This window comes from Pseudophryne corroboree, chromosome 6, assembly GCF_028390025.1.
Source record: "Pseudophryne corroboree isolate aPseCor3 chromosome 6, aPseCor3.hap2, whole genome shotgun sequence".
Lineage (NCBI taxonomy): Eukaryota > Metazoa > Chordata > Amphibia > Anura > Myobatrachidae > Pseudophryne > Pseudophryne corroboree.
In genome coordinates this window covers 696,704,321-696,719,428 of record NC_086449.1, presented here as the reverse complement: position 1 = coordinate 696,719,428, position 15,108 = coordinate 696,704,321, and the positions used below count along the sequence as shown (strand labels likewise).

Below are 15,108 nucleotides of genomic sequence, written 5' to 3'. Positions count from 1 at the left end.
TTGATCTTTCCCTAATTTTGGAACCTCAACATTTTTGTTCTCCATATTTTAATAGGCACAACTAAAAGGCACCTCAGGTAAACAATGGAGATGGATGGATTGGATACTAGTATACAATTATGGACTGGCTGCCGAGTGCCGACACAGAGGTAGCCACAGCCGTGAACTACCGCACTGTACTGTGTCTGCTGCTAATATATAGACTGGTTGATAAAGAGATAGTATACTCGTAACTAGTATGTATGTATAAAGAAAGAAAAAAAAACCACGGTTAGGTGGTATATACAATTATGGACGGGCTGCCGAGTGCCGACACAGAGGTAGCCACAGCCGTGAACTACCGCACTGTACTGTGTCTGCTGCTAATATATAGACTGGTTGATAAAGAGATAGTATACTCGTAACTAGTATGTATGTATAAAGAAAGAAAAAAAACCACGGTTAGGTGGTATATACAATTATGGACGGGCTGCCGAGTGCCGACACAGAGGTAGCCACAGCCGTGAACTACCGCACTGTACTGTGTCTGCTGCTAATATATAGACTGGTTGATAAAGAGATAGTATACTCGTAACTAGTATGTATGTATAAAGAAAGAAAAAAAAACCACGGTTAGGTGGTATATACAATTATGGACGGGCTGCCGAGTGCCGACACAGAGGTAGCCACAGCCGTGAACTACCGCACTGTACTGTGTCTGCTGCTAATATAGACTGGTTGATAAAGAGATAGTATACTCGTAACTAGTATGACTATAAAGAAAGAAAAAAAAACCACGGTTAGGTGGTATATACAATTATGGACGGGCTGCCGAGTGCCGACACAGAGGTAGCCACAGCCGTGAACTACCGCACTGTACTGTGTCTGCTGCTAATATATAGACTGGTTGATAAAGAGATAGTATACTCGTAACTAGTATGTATGTATAAAGAAAGAAAAAAAAACCACGGTTAGGTGGTATATACAATTATGGACGGGCTGCCGAGTGCCGACACAGAGGTAGCCACAGCCGTGAACTACCGCACTGTACTGTGTCTGCTGCTAATATAGACTGGTTGATAAAGAGATAGTATACTCGTAACTAGTATGACTATAAAGAAAGAAAAAAAAACCACGGTTAGGTGGTATATACAATTATGGACGGGCTGCCGAGTGCCGACACAGAGGTAGCCACAGCCGTGAACTACTGCACTGTACTGTGTCTGCTGCTAATATATAGACTGGTTGATAAAGAGATAGTATACTCGTAACTAGTATGTATGTATAAAGAAAGAAAAAAAAAACAGGGTTAGGTGGTATATACAATTATGGACGGGCTGCCGAGTGCCGACACAGAGGTAGCCACAGCCGTGAACTACCGCACTGTACTGTGTCTGCTGCTAATATAGACTGGTTGATAAAGAGATAGTATACTCGTAACTAGTATGTATGTATAAAGAAAGAAAAAAAAAACCACGGTTAGGTGGTATATACAATTATGGACGGGCTGCCGAGTGCCGACACAGAGGTAGCCACAGCCGTGAACTACCGCACTGTACTGTGTCTGCTGCTAATATATAGACTGGTTGATAAAGAGATAGTATACTCGTAACTAGTATGTATGTATAAAGAAAGAAAAAAAAACCACGGTTAGGTGGTATATACAATTATGGACGGGCTGCCGAGTGCCGACACAGAGGTAGCCACAGCCGTGAACTACCGCACTGTACTGTGTCTGCTGCTAATATATAGACTGGTTGATAAAGAGATAGTATACTCGTAACTAGTATGTATGTATAAAGAAAGAAAAAAAAACCACGGTTAGGTGGTATATACAATTATGGACGGGCTGCCGAGTGCCGACACAGAGGTAGCCACAGCCGTGAACTACCGCACTGTACTGTGTCTGCTGCTAATATAGACTGGTTGATAAAGAGATAGTATACTCGTAACTAGTATGTATGTATAAAGAAAGGAAAAAAAACCACGGTTAGGTGGTATATACAATTATGGACGGGCTGCCGAGTGCCGACACAGAGGTAGCCACAGCCGTGAACTACCGCACTGTACTGTGTCTGCTGCTAATATAGACTGGTTGATAAAGAGATAGTATACTCGTAACTAGTATGTATGTATAAAGAAAGAAAAAAAAACCACGGTTAGGTGGTATATACAATTATGGACGGGCTGCCGAGTGCCGACACAGAGGTAGCCACAGCCGTGAACTACCGCACTGTACTGTGTCTGCTGCTAATATATAGACTGGTTGATAAAGAGATAGTATACTCGTAACTAGTATGTATGTATAAAGAAAGAAAAAAAAACCACGGTTAGGTGGTATATACAATTATGGACGGGCTGCCGAGTGCCGACACAGAGGTAGCCACAGCCGTGAACTACCGCACTGTACTGTGTCTGCTGCTAATATAGACTGGTTGATAAAGAGATAGTATACTCGTAACTAGTATGACTATAAAGAAAGAAAAAAAAACCACGGTTAGGTGGTATATACAATTATGGACGGGCTGCCGAGTGCCGACACAGAGGTAGCCACAGCCGTGAACTACCGCACTGTACTGTGTCTGCTGCTAATATAGACTGGTTGATAAAGAGATAGTATACTACTAATATTATATATACTGGTGGTCAGGTCACTGGTCACTAGTCACACTGGCAGTGGCACTCCTGCAGCAAAAGTGTGCACTGTTTAATTTTAATATAATATTATGTACTCCTGGCTCCTGCTATAACCTATAACTGGCACTGCAGTGCTCCCCAGTCTCCCCCACAATTATAAGCTGTGTGAGCTGAGCACAGTCAGATATATATACATTGATGCAGCACACTGGGCTGAGCAGTGCACACAGATATGGTATGTGACTGAGTCACTGTGTGTATCGTTTTTTTCAGGCAGAGAACGGATATATTAAATAAAACAAACAACTGCACTGTCTGGTGGTCACTGTGGTCGTCAGTCACTAAACTCTGCACTCTCTTCTACAGTATCACAGCCTCAGGTCAATCTTTCTCTCTCTCTCTCAACCCTAATCTAAATGGAGAGGACGCCAGCCACGTCCTCTCCCTATCAATCTCAATGCACGTGTGAAAATGGCGGCGACGCGCGGCTCCTTATATAGAATCCGAGTCTCGCGAGAATCCGACAGCGTCATGATGACGTTCGGGCGCGCTCGGGTTAACCGAGCAAGGCGGGAGGATCCGAGTCTGCTCGGACCCGTGAAAAAAACATGAAGTTCGTGCGGGTTCGGATTCAGAGAAACCGAACCCGCTCATCTCTATACAAATGCCCCCCACAGTGCCAGGTATACAGATGCCCCCACAGTGCCAGGTATACAGATGCCCCCACAGTGCCAGGTATGCAGATGCCCCCACAGTGCCAGGTATACAGATGACCCCACAGTGCCAGGTATACAAATGCCCCCCACAGTGCCAGGTATACAGATGACCCCACAGTGCCAGGTATACAAATGCCCCCCACAGTGCCAGGTATACAGATGCCCCCACAGTGCCAGGTATGCAGATGCCCCCACAGTGCCAGGTATGCAGATGACCCCACAGTGCCAGGTATACAAATGCCCCCCACAGTGCCAGGTATGCAGATGCCCTCCCCCCTCCCCCCTCCCCTCCGTGCTGCTTACCGTGAGACACGGAGGAGAGCGCGGCTGTCGGGTGGGAGCGGCGGCGCCGTGTAGTACTTCAAACCAGCCGCCGGTTCGAGAGCCAATCAGAGCTCGCGGACCGGCAGCCGCGGCTCCTGATTGGCTGCCGGTCCGCGAGCTCTGATTGGCTCACGGACCGGCGGCTGGTTTGAAGTACTACACGCCGCCGCTCCCACTCGACAGCCGCGCTCTCCTCCGTCTCCCTGTTCTGACAGCTGAGACACGCTGCCGCCGGACTGAGCGGCAGCGTGTCTCACTGACACCAGCTGGAGGGCCGGACCAAACGGCTTCGCGGGCCGTATACGGCCCGCGGGCCAGAGGTTCCCCACCCCTGTCCTAAAGGAAGGGGCACCTAATATTATGGGGGAGTGTCCCCACTTTCCTAGGGATTTCCGTCCTAACCAGACTGGGGTTGGTTACCACTATGACAGGGGGATCAACGCTGCGTGTCTTCCTGCTGTACGGTCTGATTCTGAGTCAGATGCAGACAAGGCTGGGTAGTTTGCCGCGGTTGCATCTAATTTATGTTAATGCTGCCACAGATTTTCACAAAACCAAGACACCCACTTGCAGCACCTTGGGAAAAGTGCATTGCTGTCTCTGTAAGTCTTTGAAAGAACCAACGGTCGCACCATCGAAACGTGCTAAAGCCCTATGGCAGGCGCAGTTCCTCCGTGTGAGTATGGCCTCCTGAGTGAGCGACTGTGTCTTTGGTCACAGACAATTTAAGCAGCATGCCCACAACACCCCTGTATCAACTTGACCACACCCATTACCTCCCAGGAACACCCACTCAGGGTTGGACTGGCCCACAGGGGTACAAGGGAAACCCCAGGTAGGCCCCACTGCCTGAGGCCCTACCCCCTCCTCTAGGGATCAGATTCCAGACTGAGCACTTGAATTATATTTTATACATATGTTACCTTATACTGCACAGTATTTTCTATAGTGCATTCCTGTATTTAATCTGGTACATTATCATGCATACACTGGCAGTATTTACTTTATATATTAACTAAGGGGCCCATACCATGCTCTTTTATGGTTAACCAAATCTCTGTGGTTGCTGAACCCCCCCCCCCCCCCCCCCTTCTCTGGAGACTGGCCACACCCCTAAACATGGGCCCCTACCACTGCATCCCCCCGGTGGGCCCTTCATGCCCCAGATGACACAGCACCCACTAACATGTACAGACCCTGCATCCGATTCTGTATGGAGTCTCTGAGCGCTGATAATCGGACTGGGACACATGTGCAGAGTGGAAACATTGGCTAACTTTGTGTAGCATCGACACTGTCTGACTCAGAATCAGGCCCATAGTGTCAGCTGATAATTGATAAATAGTGGGGAGCCCACACGATCTGTCCCTCTTACTTTAGAATACCAGCCTAAATTCAGAGGACCAAGATGGTTTATCATATTAGGAGGGGAACCCCATGCATTTCTTTTTTTACTAATTTTATCACTATAAACACAGCTAAGGGGCAGACAATCAGGTGCAGTCTCTGAATAAGCAGGGACCACTCCAGATAGGCTGACTGTCTACTCAATAGATGGGCTAGCAAAAATGTAACTCACACGTTGGGAAGCTCCAAGTGGACAGTCTGTGTCATGTGACTCGCACAAAGACTACTTTGGATCAGGAGAAATCCAAAAGCCTAGCTGTAATTAAACCACTACACTATGGAAGAAAGGGGCTAATACTACATAATAACAGACTACCGCTGCTCCTCGCCTCTATGAAGGGAATTCAAGTGTTGTGTGCACCAACGGCCACAAGATGGCGCCCAACAAAGCAATTCAAGTGTTGCTCCATTCGAGCATGCAGAGCCGCTGGCACTGACATTACTGTTATGTTGTTCCGTCATTCTGACAGGCTGGTAACTAGTATTTAATAATCATGGAGGCATTATTCCTTTACCAACAATATAATTAATGAAACTAGGGGACACAATATTTGTTTTTATTAATCAACACGGACAGTACATATTGATTTTATAATCATGAGGAACTATATTTTTACTTATTATTTAATAACCTGGTACTCACCAGTGAGGGATAGAAAAGAGGGGCTACTGCTCCTCAGCATTGGCCTAACCATCCCCAGAACGGCAGCAGCATTCCCTAAACTGTTATTTAAGTGGTTCAGTCTCTTTAGCCACACACTTAGGGAGTTATCCAATTAGGTGCAATCCATTTTCAGTGGATAGAAACGGGCAGATATAGCGATTTTTGACTGATGGTCATTATCGCAGTATCCAATTAGGGTCCGTTTTGATCACCCGAAAATGGACCCACGATCGTGTGAAAACACACAGGATAGTGGATAAGTCCCCGATGTCATGTGTTTTCGCGGCTCTGGCAGGATTATGCTTCAGGTGCCTTTTTGGAGTATAGCGCATGCACTGCGTCTGCACAGCACATGCGCAAACTATCAAAGTGCGATCGCATCCTGGACGGCTGCAATCGCATTTTGATTGACAGCGGCAGGTGTTGGGGGGAGTTGATGTAGCGTTTTCGAGGAGTGATAGTGGACAATGGAGGCATGCCTGGACTGCGTAAGTGGGGGGCTTCGTGACGTCACACGCAGCTGCTCCGCAGAAAAAGATGTCAGAGGTGCACCTGCATATGCGGCCATGTTGCGTACACAGGGGGTCATCCCTAATTTCTTGTTCTGCAATGCAATCACAATTGAATTGCCATAACCTCGCTGGGCAGGACTTTGCATGCTGAGCAGTCTTTCTCTGTGCTGCTCATACTCTGTAGCAGATCCTGCTTTTTAGCAGGAACTGCTTATCAACCTGAGGAATGAGGTTCATAGTCCAGATCTGACAATCCCCCCACCTTCCTTAATTGTTATCAATCTCAGACCTCCCTATATGAAAATCATGTCCCAGAACTGCTCCCTGACCTGACAACCCCCTACCAAGAGTAGAGGCCCAAAACTGCCCCCCCCCCCCCCCCCAGACCAGATAACCCTCCCCCAACCCAGCAATGAGAGTCATGTCCTAGAACTGCTCCCTGACCTGACAACCCTCCCCCAACCCAGCAATGAGAATCATGTCCTAGAACAGCCCCCAGACCTGACAACCCTCCCCCAACCCAGCAATGAGAATCATGTCCTAGAACAGCCCCCTGACCTGACAACCCTCCCCCAACCCCTCAATGAAAGTAATGTTCCCTAACTGTCCCCCCCCCCCCCCCCCAAAAAAAAAAAAAAAGAGTATGATTTAAAGGAACAATAAGTTGACTTTGACAAAGGTTTCTTCACTTTGCTATACAGAGAGATGAAACACGTTGCTGCTGCAGTCTAGCAATGCTGCATTATATTTCATTTCCTCACATGTGGAGAAAAAAAATCAGACTACATCATGAGAGGAAAGGGCAACTGCACCTCGTAAGCAGAAAGAATGAGATATTTGTACACACACAATGACAAGTCACATAGCTACAGTATGGCCGGATCTTTGTAGAGTAAGTGGGCTTCACCCACATATGAATGGGCATCACTGACCTCTTTGTCTCAACATCACCATCTGTGTAAGAAACTGGCATTTAAATACCATAGTCTGGTTTTTCTAATACAGTATGAATCAGTATGGTCCACGTAACAGGAACTGGATTGGTTTTATTTTCTAAGAAGAATATAAATAAAAAAACAAAAACTAAAAGATGCTAATTTATCTAAACTACCTAACAATGAAAACTCCCTCGCCCTGCACCCACTTATGCTGGCTGTCACACTGACTGAGTCTCGCACTCACCTCCTGAGCTCCATGTCTTCTGCTTATCTAACATTGGGGGTAATTCTGAGTTGATCGCAGCAGGAACTTTGTTAGCAGTTGGGCAAAACCATGTGCACTGCAGGGGAGGCAGATATAACATGTGCAGAGAGAGTTAGATTTGGGTGTGGTGAGTTCAATCTGCAATCTAAATTGCAGTGTAAAAATAAAGCAGCCAGTATTTACCCTGCACAGAAACACTATAACCCACCCAAATCTAACTCTCTCTGCACATGTTATATCTGCCTCCCCTGCAGTGTACATGGTTTTGTCCAACTGCTAACAAAGTTCCTGCTGCGATCAACTCAGAAGTACCCCCATTGTGCCACTGCAGGCACATCTGCTGTCAGTGTCCTCTCTGCCCTCACTACATCAACATCAGTGAGGACGGGTAGAAGGAGCTGGCCGGGAAACTGCAGCGGCATACTATTAGAAAAGTAGAAGGTACAGGACTCAGAAGGTAAGTTCCCGACTGGTACTGATCAGTGTGGTGCAGGGGCAGGGGAGTTATTTGGGGGTGGAGTCTGGGTGCAGTGCTGGGGGTTGGTAATGAGCGCGAGGGAGGAAGCAGCCGGCTGGGAATCTGACACCAGATGTGCCTGCATCGGCACACTGTTAGAAAAGCAGAAGAAGTCACGGGCTGAGGAGGTTAGTTCCGGGTTGGTGTTATGTTATGTGCTTATGTGAGGGTGAGGAGGGGGAGGGTCCTGAAGAATTTGCTATGGGGCTCCATTAGCAGTAGCTACACCCCTGAGAGGAAGGTGTGCTCTTTCTAAATACTATGGGGAATAGTCAGTTAGCCCCACAGCTGTTTCAGCCACACACAAAAAATTAGCAATTTTTTCTTTTACTTTTTTGCCCAATTCAATTATATTTCATTCTTTGGGCGAAAACACATAGGATCTGGCATAAGATCCCGGACCTATGTGTTCCTGGACCACAATTGCGAAAACGGGACATTTTATCAGGGACTTTTTTATGCCTGCCTCAGACATGTGATAAAAAATCCCAGATGAGTGCTGGCTTCGGGGCTAATTGGATAGCCCCCGGGGAATAATTAGCCACGGTAAATTGCTGCATCTAATTGAGTATCCCCCTAAGTATGTTCCATTACAGTACTTTTGTCTTAGATTACTATTGCGGACTTTCACTTTATTCTTGACCATTTAGCCTTGCTGTCTGCCCGGTCATTAGTGCCTGTTTCACCCTTGTCTGCTGATTTTGTAAAGCTTTTTGATTACTGTGTATGTTTTGGCCTAGATGACTGCTGTTGACTCTTGATGATTGATAGTTGTAGCCATAAAGTTTACCAAAATTACACTACTATGCGTGCAAGACCTGGGAACAACTAAAGCAAAGACCACAACTAACCTGGCTGTAACAGCTAACCTACAGACCATTCCAGATCTTACATCTTGGCAAAACATTCAACAATCAAAGCAATGAGGATGTCTAGACAAAGAATGTTCAAAACAGCTGTTGACCACAGTATCTTAAAGAACAATTTCTACTGATGCATATCCTGAAACACAGATTATGGAGGGAATTCAATTACCCATGGTAAATTATGGCAAACGAAAAAAAAGTGTGGTAGCCTCAGGCTTTAACGCCAGGGCTATTCAGTTCCAGACCCTTCTTCATAAGAGACCTGTATTATTTATTAACAGTGTTTTATATAGCACATCAAATTCTGTTGGGTTTTAAAATTGAAAACGTGTTATGGGCATTAGCACAAAGAATCCGTAAAAAGTTCACAGATTCATGTGTTAACTAGGGTGATAATTAGAGATGAGCGCCGGAAATTTTTCGGGTTTTGTGTTTTGGTTTTGGGTTCGGTTCCGCGGCCGTGTTTTGGGTTCGACCGCGTTTTGGCAAAACCTCACCGAATTTTTTTTGTCGGATTCGGGTGTGTTTTGGATTCGGGTGTTTTTTTCAAAAAACACTAAAAAACAGCTTAAATCATAGAATTTGGGGGTCATTTTGATCCCAAAGTATTATTAACCTCAAAAACCATAATTTACACTCATTTTCAGTCTATTCTGAATACCTCACACCTCACAATATTATTTTTAGTCCTAAAATTTGCACCTAGGTCGCTGGATGACTAAGCTAAGCAACCCTAGTGGCCGACAAACACCGGGCCCATCTAGGAGTGTCACTGCAGTGTCACGCAGGATGTCCCTTCCAAAAAACCCTCCCCAAACAGCACATGACGCAAAGAAAAAAAGAGGCGCAATGAGGTAGCTGTGTGAGTAAGATAAGCGACCCTAGTGGCCGACACAAACACCGGGCCCATCTAGGAGTGTCACTGCAGTGTCACGCAGGATGTCCCTTCCAAAAAACCCTCCCCAAACAGCACATGACGCAAAGAAAAAAAGAGGCGCAATGAGGTAGCTGTGTGAGTAAGATAAGCGACCCTAGTGGCCGACACAAACACCGGGCCCATCTAGGAGTGGCACTGCAGTGTCACGCAGGATGTCCCTTCCAAAAAACCCTCCCCAAACAGCACATGACGCAAAGAAAAAAAGAGGCGCAATGAGGTAGCTGTGTGAGTAAGATAAGCGACCCTAGTGGCCGACACAAACACCGGGCCCATCTAGGAGTGTCACTGCAGTGTCACGCAGGATGGCCCTTCCAAAAAACCCTCCCCAAACAGCACATGACGCAAAGAAAAAAAGAGGCGCAATGAGGTAGCTGTGTGAGTAAGATAAGCGACCCTAGTGGCCGACACAAACACCGGGCCCATCTAGGAGTGGCACTGCAGTGTCACGCAGGATGTCCCTTCCAAAAAACCCTCCCCAAACAGCACATGACGCAAAGAAAAAAAGAGGCGCAATGAGGTAGCTGTGTGAGTAAGATAAGCGACCCTAGTGGCCGACACAAACACCGGGCCCATCTAGGAGTGGCACTGCAGTGTCACGCAGGATGTCCCTTCCAAAAAACCCTCCCCAAACAGCACATGACGCAAAGAAAAATTAAAGAAAAAAGAGGTGCAAGATGGAATTGTCCTTGGGCCCTCCCACCCACCCTTATGTTGTATAAACAGGACATGCACACTTTAACCAACCCATCATTTCAGTGACAGGGTCTGCCACATGACTGTGACTGAAATGACGGGTTGGTTTGGACCCCCACCAAAAAAGAAGCAATTAATCTCTCCTTGCACAAACTGGCTCTACAGAGGCAAGATGTCCACCTCATCATCATCCTCCGATATATCACCGTGTACATCCCCCTCCTCACAGATTATCAATTCGTCCCCACTGGAATCCACCATCTCAGCTCCCTGTGTACTTTGTGGAGGCAATTGCTGCTGGTCAATGTCTCCACGGAGGAATTGATTATAATTCATTTTAATGAACATCATCTTCTCCACATTTTCTGGATGTAACCTCGTACGCCGATTGCTGACAAGGTGAGCGGCGGCACTAAACACTCTTTCGGAGTACACACTTGTGGGAGGGCAACTTAGGTAGAATAAAGCCAGTTTGTGCAAGGGCCTCCAAATTGCCTCTTTTTCCTGCCAGTATAAGTACGGACTGTGTGACGTGCCTACTTGGATGCGGTCACTCATATAATCCTCCACCATTCTTTCAATGTTGAGAGAATCATATGCAGTGACAGTAGACGACATGTCCGTAATCGTTGTCAGGTCCTTCAGTCCGGACCAGATGTCAGCATCAGCAGTCGCTCCAGACTGCCCTGCATCACCGCCAGTGGGTGGGCTCGGAATTCTGAGCCTTTTCCTCGCACCCCCAGTTGCGGGAGAATGTGAAGGAGGAGATGTTGACAGGTCGCGTTCCGCTTGACTTGACAATTTTCTCACCAGCAGGTCTTTCAACCCCAGCAGACTTGTGTCTGCCGGAAAGAGAGATCCAAGGTAGGCTTTAAATCTAGGATCGAGCACGGTGGCCAAAATGTAGTGCTCTGATTTCAACAGATTGACCACCTGTGAATCCTTGTTAAGCGAATTAAGGGCTCCATCCACAAGTCCCACATGCCTAGCGGAATCGCTCCGTGTTAGCTCCTCCTTCAATGTCTCCAGCTTCTTCTGCAAAAGCCTGATGAGGGGAATGACCTGACTCAGGCTGGCAGTGTCTGAACTGACTTCACGTGTGGCAAGTTCAAAGGGCATCAGAACCTTGCACAACGTTGAAATCATTCTCCACTGCGCTTGAGACAGGTGCATTCCACCTCCTATATCGTGCTCAATTGTATAGGCTTGAATGGCCTTTTGCTGCTCCTCCAACCTCTGAAGCATATAGAGGGTTGAATTCCACCTCGTTACCACTTCTTGCTTCAGATGATGGCAGGGCAGGTTCAGTAGTTTTTGGTGGTGCTCCAGTCTTCTGTACGTGGTGCCTGTACGCCGAAAGTGTCCCGCAATTCTTCTGGCCACCGACAGCATCTCTTGCACGCCCCTGTCGTTTTTTAAATAATTCTGCACCACCAAATTCAAGGTATGTGCAAAACATGGGACGTGCTGGAATTTGCCCATATTTAATGCACACACAATATTGCTGGCGTTGTCCGATGCCACAAATCCACAGGAGAGTCCAATTGGGGTAAGCCATTCCGCGATGATCTTCCTCAGTTGCCGTAAGAGGTTTTCAGCTGTGTGCGTATTCTGGAAACCGGTGATACAAAGCGTAGCCTGCCTAGGAAAGAGTTGGCGTTTGCGAGATGCTGCTACTGGTGCCGCCGCTGCTGTTCTTGCGGCGGGAGTCCATACATCTACCCAGTGGGCTGTCACAGTCATATAGTCCTGACCCTGCCCTGCTCCACTTGTCCACATGTCCGTGGTTAAGTGGACATTGGGTACAGCTGCATTTTTTAGGACACTGGTGACTCTTTTTCTGAGGTCTGTGTACATTTTCGGTATCGCCTGCCTAGAGAAATGGAACCTAGATGGTATTTGGTACCGGGGACACAGTACCTCCAACAAGTCTCTAGTTGGCTCTGCAGTAATGGATACCGGAACCACGTTTCTCACCACCCAGGATGCCAAGGCCTCAGTTACCCGCTTTGCAGTAGGATGACTGCTGTGATATTTCATCTTCCTCGCAAAGGACTGTTGGACAGTCAATTGCTTGGTGGAAGTAGTAAAAGTGGTCTTACGACTTCCCCTCTGGGATGACCATCGACTCCCAGCAGCAACAACAGCAGCGCCAGCAGCAGTAGGCGTTACACGCAAGGATGCATCGGAGGAATCCCAGGCAGGAGAGGAATCGTCAGAATTGCCAGTGACATGGCCTGCAGGACTATTGGCATTCCTGGGGAAGGAGGAAATTGACACTGAGGGAGTTGGTGGGGTGGTTTGCGTGAGCTTGGTTACAAGAGGAAGGGATTTACTGGTCAGTGGACTGCTTCCGCTGTCACCCAAAGTTTTTGAACTTGTCACTGACTTATTATGAATGCGCTGCAGGTGACGTATAAGGGAGGATGTTCCGAGGTGGTTAACGTCCTTACCCCTACTTATTACAGCTTGACAAAGGCAACACACGGCTTGACACCTGTTGTCCGCATTTCTGTTGAAATACTTCCACACCGAAGAGCTGATTTTTTTGGTATTTTCACCAGGCATGTCAGTGGCCATATTCCTCCCACGGACAACAGGTGTCTCCCCGGGTGCCTGACTTAAACAAACCACCTCACCATCAGAATCCTCCTGGTCAATTTCCTCCCCAGCGCCAGCAACACCCATATCCTCCTCATCCTGGTGTACTTCAACACTGACATCTTCAATCTGACTATCAGGAACTGGACTGCAGGTGCTCCTTCCAGCACTTGCAGGGGGCGTGCAAATGGTGGAAGGCGCATGCTCTTCACGTCCAGTGTTGGGAAGGTCAGGCATCGCAACCGACACAATTGGACTCTCCTTGTGGATTTGGGATTTCGAAGAACGCACAGTTCTTTGCGGTGCTTTTGCCAGCTTGAGTCTTTTCAGTTTTCTAGCGAGAGGCTGAGTGCTTCCATCCTCATGTGAAGCTGAACCACTAGCCATGAACATAGGCCAGGGCCTCAGCCGTTCCTTGCCACTCCGTGTGGTAAATGGCATATTGGCAAGTTTACGCTTCTCCTCCGACAATTTTATTTTAGGTTTTGGAGTCCTTTTTTTACTGATATTTGGTGTTTTGGATTTGACATGCTCTGTACTATGACATTGGGCATCGGCCTTGGCAGACGACGTTGCTGGCATTTCATCGTCTCGGCCATGACTAGTGGCAGCAGCTTCAGCACGAGGTGGAAGTGGATCTTGATCTTTCCCTAATTTTGGAACCTCAACATTTTTGTTCTCCATATTTTAATAGGCACAACTAAAAGGCACCTCAGGTAAACAATGGAGATGGATGGATACTAGTATACTTATGGATGGACTGCCGAGTGCCGACACAGAGGTAGCTACAGCCGTGGACTAACATACTGTGTCTGCTGCTAATATAGACTGGATGATTGATAATGAGATGAAATCAATATGTATATGTATGTATATATAATATCACTAGTACTGCAGCCGGACAGGTAGATAATATATTTATTAGGTAATGATGACTGATGACGGACCTGCTGGACACTGTCAGCTCAGCAGCACCGCAGACTGCTACAGTAAGCTACTATACTATAGTAGTATGTACAAAGAAGAACGAAAAAAAAAAAACACGGGTAGGTGGTATACAATTATGGATGGACTGCTGAGTGCCAACACAGAGGTAGCTACAGCCGTGGACTAACGTACTGTGTCTGCTGCTAATATAGACTGGATGATTGATAATGAGATGAAATCAATATATATATGTATGTATATATAATATCACTAGTACTGCAGCCGGACAGGTAGATAATATATTTATTAGGTAATGATGACTGATGACGGACCTGCTGGACACTGTCCGCTCAGCAGCACCGCAGACTGCTACAGTAAGCTACTATACTCTATAGTAGTATGTACAAAGAAGAAAGAAAAAAAAAAAACCACGGGTAGGTGGTATACAATTATGGATGGACTGCCGAGTGCCGACACAGAGGTAGCTACAGCCGTGGACTAACGTACTGTGTCTGCTGCTAATATAGAGTCTAGACTGGATGATAAATTATTGATAATGAGATGAAATCAATATAATATCACTAGTACTGCAGCCGGACAGGTACTATATATATTTATTATGTAATGACTGATGACGGACCTGCTGGACACTGTCAGGTCAGCACAGCACCGCAGACTGCTACAGTAAGCTACTATAGTAGTATGTATAAAGAAGAATGAAAAAATAAAAAAACACGGGTAGGTGGTATACAATATTATATATATATATATATATATATATATATATATATTATATACAATTATATATATATATATATATATATATATATATATATATATATATATATATTAAACTGGTGGTGATTGATTATTAAACTGGTGGTCACTTCAGGACAGGTCACGTTGCAACTTGCAACTAGTACTCCGAGGCCTAAGCAGACAATCACAAAATATATTATTATACTGGTGGTCAGTGTGGTCACAACAATGGCAGTGTGGCACTGACTCTGGCAGCAAAAGTGTGCACTGTACGTTATATGTACTCCTGAGTCCTGCTCTCAGACTCTAACTGCTCCCCACTGTCAGTGTCTCCCCCACAAGTCAGATAATACACTTACAGTCACA

At 46.4% G+C, this 15,108-nt stretch overlaps 1 protein-coding gene across 1 annotated transcript in view; it reads right to left on the bottom strand.

Moving 5' to 3' along the window:
• HBEGF (heparin binding EGF like growth factor) overlaps positions 1 to 15,108 on the bottom strand; it is a 159,791-nt gene that overhangs the window by 91,213 nt on the left and 53,470 nt on the right. The gene's annotated exons all lie outside the window — the stretch shown is intronic.